Consider the following 9674-nt stretch of genomic DNA (forward strand, 5'->3'; position numbering starts at 1 on the left):
ATTTGATTCAATTACAACTTGTTTGATTGCTTTAGTGATTTTCATCCAATTTTAGAAGATTGATTATCCCAGCGGTCTGGCTTTTCTTTTCTATGCTTTTCTTTGTATTAAAAAAAACATCCAGTTGTGGAACCTTGTGAAAACAAAATGCAACACTTCTCTGGAAGTTATTCAGATCTTAGTGTATCTGAACTGTCTGTACAACATCAACAATTCTGATAACTTGGATCTGATATCATCAAAGGCTTTTATTTTTCTCACCTCTATACTATTGGCAAACTTTGGGAAAAAATGACATTTTATTGTCCCACTACAACACTGGCTAGAAAGGTGTGTCTTGTCATACCCATTTCAAATAACTGTGACATAATTATGTCACAAAATCTTTGAGAGTGCAAAAGATGTTTAGGACCATCTAGTCCAACCACTAACACTGCTAAGTGTACCACAAAAATAAGTCCTTTAGTGACACATCTATACAGGTTTTGGACACTTCCAGGGACAGTGACTTCATTTCCCTGGGTAGCCCATTAAAATGCTTGGCCACACTTTCAGTGAAGAACTTTTTTTATTATTATAATTAATTTTAATTAATTTGTTTACACTTATGATATTTATCAGATATACAAAATATGCCTTTCATGATCTTCTTCTTTTAATGAACTGGCTTGCCTACATTGATTAAAGCAATCAGAAAATCTAACTACACCTAAAGCCAGCATGAACTATTGCTTGTAAAAACTGTAGGGTTTTAGGTCTCAACTTTTTTTCTTGGAAAAGAAAACAGTTTTTTTAAATCTGTCTGAGAAATGTAAGTTTGTTAAACTCTTTTGTTTATTTGTTTTGGTCTGGTTTTTTTTGTGGTTTGACTTTTTTTCTGGAAGGGTACTCTTGGCACTTGAAAACAAAAAACTGTTTGGATGTCGAATATTTGATCACTTTTATTTACAGCTTCCAAGAGCTATATTCATACAAACTCCTACAAGGGAGAAGGGATCTTTATCAAGACTGAAATTTGGAAGGGAAATTTTGCCCAGGACCACCAGCAGAGTACTTGTCTATGGCCAAACTCTTAGGAGATATTTTAACTTAGTGCTGGCAGGTGCTCCTCTTTCAAGGTTTCAACCTGATGCCCCATGTTTACTTACATTAGGTACTTTGGAAGGATGAAGAGTTGAGTGAGCCCTGCTGAGATTTGACCTGTGATTCCAGAGTTCTAGATGTTGGTGGTCTGCTTTTCAAAATAGTCATCAGTTTCTCTCAGTGAATTGGGCAGGAAGGAGAGTGGAAAGCCTTTCAATATTACCCAGTTCTGTTAGTTTTAGGCAGCTCTCTTTAAAGTCATGGGGTTTTGTAACCTTCTATGGGCAGATGGACCCAAAGTTTTGCAGTCCAGATTAAAATTTACATCAAAATATAATCAAGAAGCAGCACTAGTAAATGTGACAATTCACTAAAATTTGAGAGAAACTGAGCTTAGTAGGCTTGCTGGTAAAGGTCTGGAGTACAAGGAAATGTGCCTCCAAGTGTGCCTATGTAAAGCCTGGAATCACAGTGTGCCTTAGTGGCTTTCAGGTACAACTTGCACTACTGTTGGTGAGCCTTTCATGACTGTTGGATTGGTGTCCAAATCAGATTTTGGTCAGGACTACACAGATTAAGAACTAATTGAAAAATAGTCCACTGTTGACCAGTAAATATTTTCTTTGGTTGCCTGTTTGTTGATTAGCTGGCTTTTTACTCTGAAGCTCTTGGATGTTAAGTGCTTTCAGCCTGGGGGATGATTGAGGGCACAGCTGATTTCTTTGCCAGACCTGTGACAGGAGAAGTGCAGTTCTATTCCAACACATGGAATATTTTTATTTTTATTTTTCTTCTCTAATCAACTCTGAAACAGAAACATGATAACAGAAAAATGAATCAGACAGAAGTTAATACCTGAAGTTCATGCAAAAGAGTTTTTTCCACAGGTGCTATACCAGACAACTCCCAGCCTCTCAATGGAGATGGGGAGGTGGGGGAAGAATGGGGGGCTTGAATTCCCTTCTACAGCATTCAGTCAAAAGGTTTTGCACTTGATAGTGAAGAGATTCTACATCTATCATGTGGAAGAAATTAGAGAGGCTATATGTATCATTTTTCCTGGAGTAAAAATTGTCTCTATAATTGTCTCTATAAGCCTCATCCTTGCTCTTTTATCTTGTTTTTTTCTGGATTTTTCCTTGTTGTGTTATGGATTTCTCATTGAGAATCCACCTCCTTGCTTTTGCCCTTTCTGCACACTACTGCCTCTCTCTTCCATCTTAACTGAGGCTAACACAGGGAAGGCTCTTCACAGCAAGGTTGTCCTAGCTGCTTCACAACCTTTCCAGCTTTTTTAGTATGCAACACAATATTCAATTTGACTTGTCTAGTTATAATTATTTGCTGCTCTGATGGAGTGTTTTATTAAAAAATGCACAAAATGTGTGAATCTATCAATGCATGTTTTCCAGAATGTAAACATAATCACATCAGATTGCAAAATCCACCTTGTTTTCAAATCTGTGTTTCCCTACTTTCACTCTTCTACTTTTATTCTAGTGACTGGAGGCACAAGACCTGCAGCTATAAGCTCTAGTTGCTCTAGCAGTGGAACCCCTACTTGACAGCAGCTTGCTTGCAAATTGCAGCAGGTGGAATGAGAAGCTTGGAGCTGATGAGGCATTCTGCTGAGGGAAGACGTAAGAGACTTTCCCCATCTTCCTGAAGACAGATGAATTTCCAAGATTTTCATAAATAGGGACATAAAAAAAAAATGCATTGGATATTTGTTCTTTTTCCAGAACTTTATAATCACCTCCATTGTATTAAGTAAAAATCAATCAGATTTTAAAAAAGGAGAGCAAAACTTTTGCTATAGTGAAAGTTGATCACATCATTGATTCAGTGCTTGAAGGGTCAAATTGTAAAGCAGAGAGCACACTTTTCAGAGAGATTCTAGGACTTTAGGTAACAATGGAGTTTGAATTTACTGCTGGGATAGGAAATTGAACAGCAAGGTTCAGCTTTTCTGAGGCAATCTAAGAGTAAGCCAAGAGGCCAGAAGGTTAAAGGGCAATGCTCAGGCTTCCCATCAGTTCCAGAGACTCCAAACATTCAGGCATTCAGTGGCTGGATTCCCTCATGACATTCAGATGAATGGCCAGTAGAAACTAAGAACTAAAACTCATCCTGCTTTCAACTCTAACTTGTACCCTCCTTGATTCATTTAAATTGAGGTAATAATCAAAGAATAATTCAGCTAAAAGTGATAGGCAAGAGAAAAATAAACCCAACACGTTTCTCAAATGTCATTAAGCATTATTCCCTATGTTGAACTGCAAGCAGAAAAGCTGTTAAACCCAGTGCATGTACAGAGAATTCTGACTCCATTGTCTTTTGCCATGAATGTGAGCAGTAAGGTATATTTTGTACTAAATACAGCTTTTTAAAGAGCATAGCTTATTAGAGTTTCTCAGAATGTAGTTTAGAGGGTTTGCTGAAGCTCAGAGAACAAGGTTTAGTAAGCTACAGCAGTAAGACTGTAAGTTGGGAACAACAAGGGCTGTTGTAGCTCATCATTGTGCAGTAGAAAGACTGATTAACACTATAACATTTTTTAATGATTCCAAGCAGCCAGGTACCATTCTGTGTGCTGCTTTTGGCTAGGATGAAAAATGCATTCTGAGTTCTGGTAGATTACTGAGACCATGCACAATTTTTAATTTCCCTTTTCACTGTTGCTAATAAGAAGTTGAGAACATTTTTGTTAATAATTCCATTTGCCTATCCTGCTGTTGAATATTGACCCAGTTCTCTAATTTTTGACATTATTACACTAGTTTTACTTTATTTAGGCTGTTTCTTTCATGAATAAAATAGCACCATACTGTAATTTTGCCTTCTGGACTCCTGATGGTCTCTACACCAATTTGCTTTCAGAGCCTTATTCAGAGTGTTTATTTCCAATTATTCTGCTCCTTGTATTATACCTTCTGATTGTTTTGTGTGTTTTGAGCAATGGCCTCTACAATTTCAGGTTTCACAGAATCATAGCACAGTTTGGAGCAGAAAGGAAGCTCTGGAGGTCATCTAGTCCAATCCTTCTGCTAGAGCAGATTCACACAGAACAGGTTGCACAGGACCACCTCCAGGCAGATTTTGAGTATGTCCAGAGAAGGAGGCTCCACAAAACCTCTGGACAATCTCTTCTAGTGCTCTGTCAATATAAAGAAGCTTTTCATCATGTTCAGACAGTACTTCCTGTATTTCAGTTTGTACCTATTGTGCCTTGTTCTGTTGCTGGGCACCACTGCAAAGGGTCTGCCCCTGTTCTTTTAACACCTGCTCTTAAGATATTCCTATGCATTGATAAGATCTTTTCTTGGCATTCTCTGCTGCAGGCTGAACATGCCCAGACCTTTCTTCATAACAAAGATGCTCTAGTCCCTCAGTAACTTTTTGTAGCCCCTTCTGGACTTCTCCAGGAACTCACTGTCTTTCTTGATCAGGGGAGCCCAGAACTGGCCACAGTGCTCCAGACATGGCCTCACCAGGGCTGAGAAGAAAAGGAGAATCACCTCCCTTTCTGATTTAGTAGAGGAGTGAAGTTTTTGTATCTAGATTTTACATGGGCACTTGCATACTTCAAGAAAATTATATCCAGTCTTACAACTGCATTTTCATCACAATTTTTAATGCAGAAATTGATTATCCCCACGTGTTTTCATGGCTGGGTTTCTCTACAGTGAAACATACACACAGCTCCTGACCTAACCCCATTAGAAAGTCAAATTTTGAGCCCTTGTTTTCTTTTCTTTATTCAGGCCTCTACAAGTTCACCATGCAACCAATGAGCAAGTGATAATGTAGGTGTTTTAACCATGCCTGGAGGGGCTTCTATGACAGAGTACAACTGTCTTGCAAACAGCTAAGTGGAATGCCTGTAAAAATTGAATTTTGATGGCTTCTGGTTGTATTTGCAGAAGACAAAAGATTTATTCATAATCTCATATGCTATGGCATACAAAAAACCACAAGTTTGACAACAGATATTGACAAAAGGGAATTTTTTAGTCTATTGTTTTTTGGCAGGAAGTGACAAGGAAGACATTAAAAAATCTGTAAACACCAGATCTATATAATGATTTTTTTTAACCAAAGTACATGCAATTTAGCTCCCTAGAAGCTGAAGTAATATATGTAAGACTAGTTACTATGATTCACAAAGAGTCATCTTGCTGCTTAAGTACACTTTCAGCTTCAGCAGCTGTTTTGATTCACAATCTGTGCTGTAGCAAGGTTTATTTTAAAATACCAAGCAGGAGACAGGGCATTCAAACATCAATTACTTAACCAAGAGGATTCAGAACCTGAAGTTCTTAAAACTGAAATGAAACACATGGCAAATATTTTGCTTCCTGTCACATCGGGGATTCGATCCTGCAAGCTGTGTGAGTGCAAAGCTCCAGTTTGTCTGCAGTTAACAGGTGAAATTCTGACATTGTTGCCATCAACCAAAATCTTTCCTTCACCTTTTACAGAAGCAATTCAACCACAGGGATGCCCTCAGAGCAGGGTAGGGTAAGGTCTCAGGTAAGTCTCTCTTTAAATTCTTGTCATTTTAAGTTGGATCCCTGCAGGCTTGTAAAAATAAAATCATTTAATCCTATTCTTTAGAGACATTGGAAGGATGACAAAGAATGCCATGCCTTCAGCCTCTGGGAAGGAGTGTTTAAACATCTGCATTTGGCTCTTGCAGATGTGATTGGAGCTAGTCCACTTCACATCAGTCCTTCTCTGACACTGCATTCAGGTCTTCGTGCAAGTTAGTGGCAACCTATTTATGGCCAAATAAAATAAAATTTAAAAATAAATAAATAAAGTCCCCCAACCTATCACATATGGATATATATTATACCCCTATATCCCCTCAATCCTATTTACAAATCAGTATATACTTATCAGAGAGGAAGATGCTGCCCAGTATCTCCTAGCCTCTTCCTGTGTTTGGTAAGTGCTGATCTGCCAACAGGAGCAAGAAAGTCACCAGTGATGCAGTGTGCAGGACCTTTCACCATGCCTGGGATCGCTGGCATGCAAGGATTGCCTGCATAAATGATACGCAGGATCACATTCAGACAACACCTGGAATTGCCAAAGCATTCAGATATAGAGGTGGTTGAGAGGAACTTATATGTGGCACTCAAATTATTTTGTTAATGGTGCCATCTCCTGGTAGCAATTTGCTAAACTAATCCTTGCCCCCACAAATTTCTTACACTTTCTACTTTAATACCATACCCCTGAAGAGGTAAACAAAGTAATTTAGATTGCTTTGTCTGTTAATGTCTGTTTTATATTTAATAAGGAATGTTCAAACAGGAAACAAGTTTTTATTATATCAGGATATACACCCAGTGCTTCTGGAGAAGATTATTTTTCTCCTGCTCAAGTTGCTTTCATTTATTTCTTTCATAAGTATCAAACAATATAAAATGAAGTTACATCATGCTGACAGAAAGCAATGAGCCTGCATATCAATGCAGGTCCTAAACCACCACGTTTTGGAAAAGCATTGGTGCAATTCAGACTGGGTTAAAAATATTTGACAAAGGACCTGTACACTTGAATCTGAAGGCATGCCTAAGTCGATAAGAAATATCTCTTCAGATTTCGGGTTTGAATGCTGTGTCCAGAGCCTTACAAGGGCTCACTTCTCAGATCTAAGTTCTGTTGAACTCAGAAATACTTAGATGTCCCAGTGGAAAAATACAGGTAAAGGATCTAATTCCATAATACTATACTGGGAAAAACTACTTTCATGAACTTAGTCAGTGATTTCTTTCACTGATACAGAAGGATTAATACGGTTGCATTGCGGAAAAGATAGTGTAAATTTTTTTGTCTAGTTCTCTATCTGTTCCAGTTCTGCCAGACTAGGCTGTTATTGTGAAAAAAGATGTTTAACTGAGATGCATCTCAGTGCTTTTAACAAACAGAATGAATGTGTAACAGGAGCAATGGCATGTTGATCTTCACGTGACTTCTGTAGAGATCAATAAAATAAAGTTTGCAAAGGGCTTATATACTATAAAGTTCACAGTAGGTAACTTGTGATATAGTGTCTGTAAACTGGAAAAATTCTTAATGAATGTGAATTTGGCTTTTACTGTCCTTAGATTTGATACATTAATTTCTGTCGGATGACAGGTTAGCTACCTTTGCAGAAAGATAGCCTCCTGAATGTGTGGGTAACCTCCACTTAAAACCAGGAATGAATATGTATTCTGTGTAAGGATTTCTCTGTTGAAGATTCCATTCTGATGTAATACTTGTTTTTCTTTTAGGCAGCACTAAACTTACTCTATACTGTACTCGAACAGTGTTATCATACTCCAAAGTTTAATCAGCCAAAACCTCTGTCTTTCTGACTGCAGGAAAGCAGTCTTGCATTTTAATTTGCCACCTATTTGCCCATGTTCTTCCATGCTTCCATCCTGTTGCCATCCTCTCAACCTTCTCAGCCAAAGAGAAGAAGCAGATGGAAAAAGTAATCCAGTACCAAACTGGCCATTTCCAGACTGTGGCTGGTTTCCCCTGATAAGTGTCTTTAGATTCTCCAGCAGAAAGGCTTTGCAGAACGTAGGTCTTAATAAATTCATAAAGGAACCCAACCATGGGCAGTTTTGGGAGCAGTCCCACAAAAATCATGCTGGAAGATATTACAGAAGAGGAGACTATTTCTATTACTATGTGAGGCCTAATGTGCAGATAAGCTGAAATCGCAGTAAAAGAAATAGGGAAAATGTTGCCACAAGCAGTGTGTGGATTACAACAGAACAATTTGCAAGGGAGAGGAGAAGTGAACTGCATGTCTACTGGGAAAGGTCAAATTATGTAAGTGGAAGAATTTTTACTTGGGGAACTCTAATGATAGACAGATGTGAGCTACACTTCACTCAATACAGTTGGGTATCTAGTTGAACAAAAAACAGCTGAAGACTTCAAAATATACTTAGGGAGACATTACAATCAGAATGGTAAATAACAAAGTAAACTGTCACCATTTTCAATATATATTAGATGCCAGATACTGGAGAGCTTGAAAAGCAAGAGATGTGGGACTGAACAAGAAAAGTAACCAGGTGAAGAAGTTAAAAAGTAATCAGGTAAAAGAAGTCTAAGAGCAATAATCAGCTCCCATCTACTTGCAGGTAGTTGAATATCCTACCTTTCTTTCTTTATTCCCAAGTGTATCTCATTACAGTGTAGCTGTGGTTTTTAACTTGCTTTTCTGAATATGCTTCTTTATTTCAAAGAAAAATCACTTTGATCTAAAGATAAAAATATTGTGTTTGCCTTCCCTGGAAGGAATTAAACCAGAATTATTTTTACTCATGAATAAATTTTTTTCTTGCCCAACTTTTCTAAAGAACTTTCTGGATCTTATTTATATTCAAATTGCTTAAAGATTTTTTTATACAAGCGAAGCTTTTTTACTTCATAGCCACTCTTTGTCTAACATTAATTATCAATTAAACCACGAATCTTTTCAATGAATGTATCTTACTATTGTCTTATGGATTAAATTCTTTTGAACTAAAAGTGGGGCATTCAGTTGTTTTCCTATGTAGCATTATTTTATAATTTAGTTGGAAGTGGCTGTTGTAAGTTGCTTAGCAGCCCTGCTCCATGACCTCTGCTGGCTAGAAGCTGCCACAAGTACTATATCCATTTCTAGCTGCTGGCGCCTGATTCTATATTTAAAAAGAACTTACAGCTTCTTTATGCAAATAGAAGGCAGGGGGAACCTTATTGCTCTGATACACAGAGTAATTAGCAGCAGCGGAAACTCCAAACCATTCTGACACCAGACTGAAGGCGGCTTAGTACCTACCTTAAGGTGAACTACTGGGTTTTGACATTACAAACACCGCGGCAGGCTGGCACTGACACGCTCCTGTGTGCCCGGGGCTCTGCGGGAGCGGAGCTTGGGGCGGCCGGAGCTCTGTGGGAGAGGTGCTCGGAGCGGCCAGAGGAGCTGAGGGCAGCCGGAGCTCTGTGGGAGTGGAGCCCAGGATGGCCGGAGCTGGGAGCGGCCGGAGCTCTGCGGGAGCAGAGCTCGGGGAGGCCGGAGCTCTCTGAGAGCAGAGCCCGGCGCGCCCGGAGCTCTGTGTGGAGCGCAGCCCGGAGCGGCCGGACCCGGCGCCGCGCAGGTGCCGGCGCTGGCCAGGAGGTGGCGAGGCTCGCCCGGCCCCGCGGGCACCGCCCGCCGGCAGCGCCGCTCCCTTCTGCCGCTCCTCACCGAGCATCGCGCCGCAGTTACCGCTTGCAGTGCGATGGGAGTGAGAAGGTGTTAATACGCATCTACTTAAAAAACAAACAAAAAATGCACCTCAAAACCACCAAAGTGTGAAAATAAACTGGTAACGGAGTAAAATCACACAGCCTCTTTCTTTACAATTATCATGCAAATCAGACAACGTGAGCTAATGGTTACTGGATGGCTCAGAAAATTGGCAATGCCCTGGCATTTTTTTGTCTTTGATCACTGGTTTGAGTTCAATCTAGAATTGTGGCATTACTCACTTGGCTCAAAAATGACTGCTTTGGTGCTTTCAGGCAAATGCATGGTTATTTGCATCATAAAA

The 9674-nt window shown here is 39.4% G+C and overlaps 1 long non-coding RNA gene across 1 annotated transcript; it reads right to left on the bottom strand.

Moving 5' to 3' along the window:
• Nucleotides 1-549: 549 nt before the first annotated feature.
• Nucleotides 550-9050, bottom strand: LOC306803347. The gene is made up of 3 exons (XR_013774606.1): nt 8921-9050; nt 5733-5860; nt 550-1888 (listed from the first exon to the last, which is right to left on the bottom strand). It is a non-coding gene; the product is annotated as an uncharacterized lncRNA (long non-coding RNA).
• Between the last annotated feature and the right edge of the window lie 624 nt (nt 9051-9674).

This window comes from Erithacus rubecula (assembly GCF_903797595.1).
Source record: "Erithacus rubecula genome assembly, chromosome: 6".
In the NCBI taxonomy this organism is placed as follows: Eukaryota; Metazoa; Chordata; class Aves; order Passeriformes; family Muscicapidae; genus Erithacus; species Erithacus rubecula.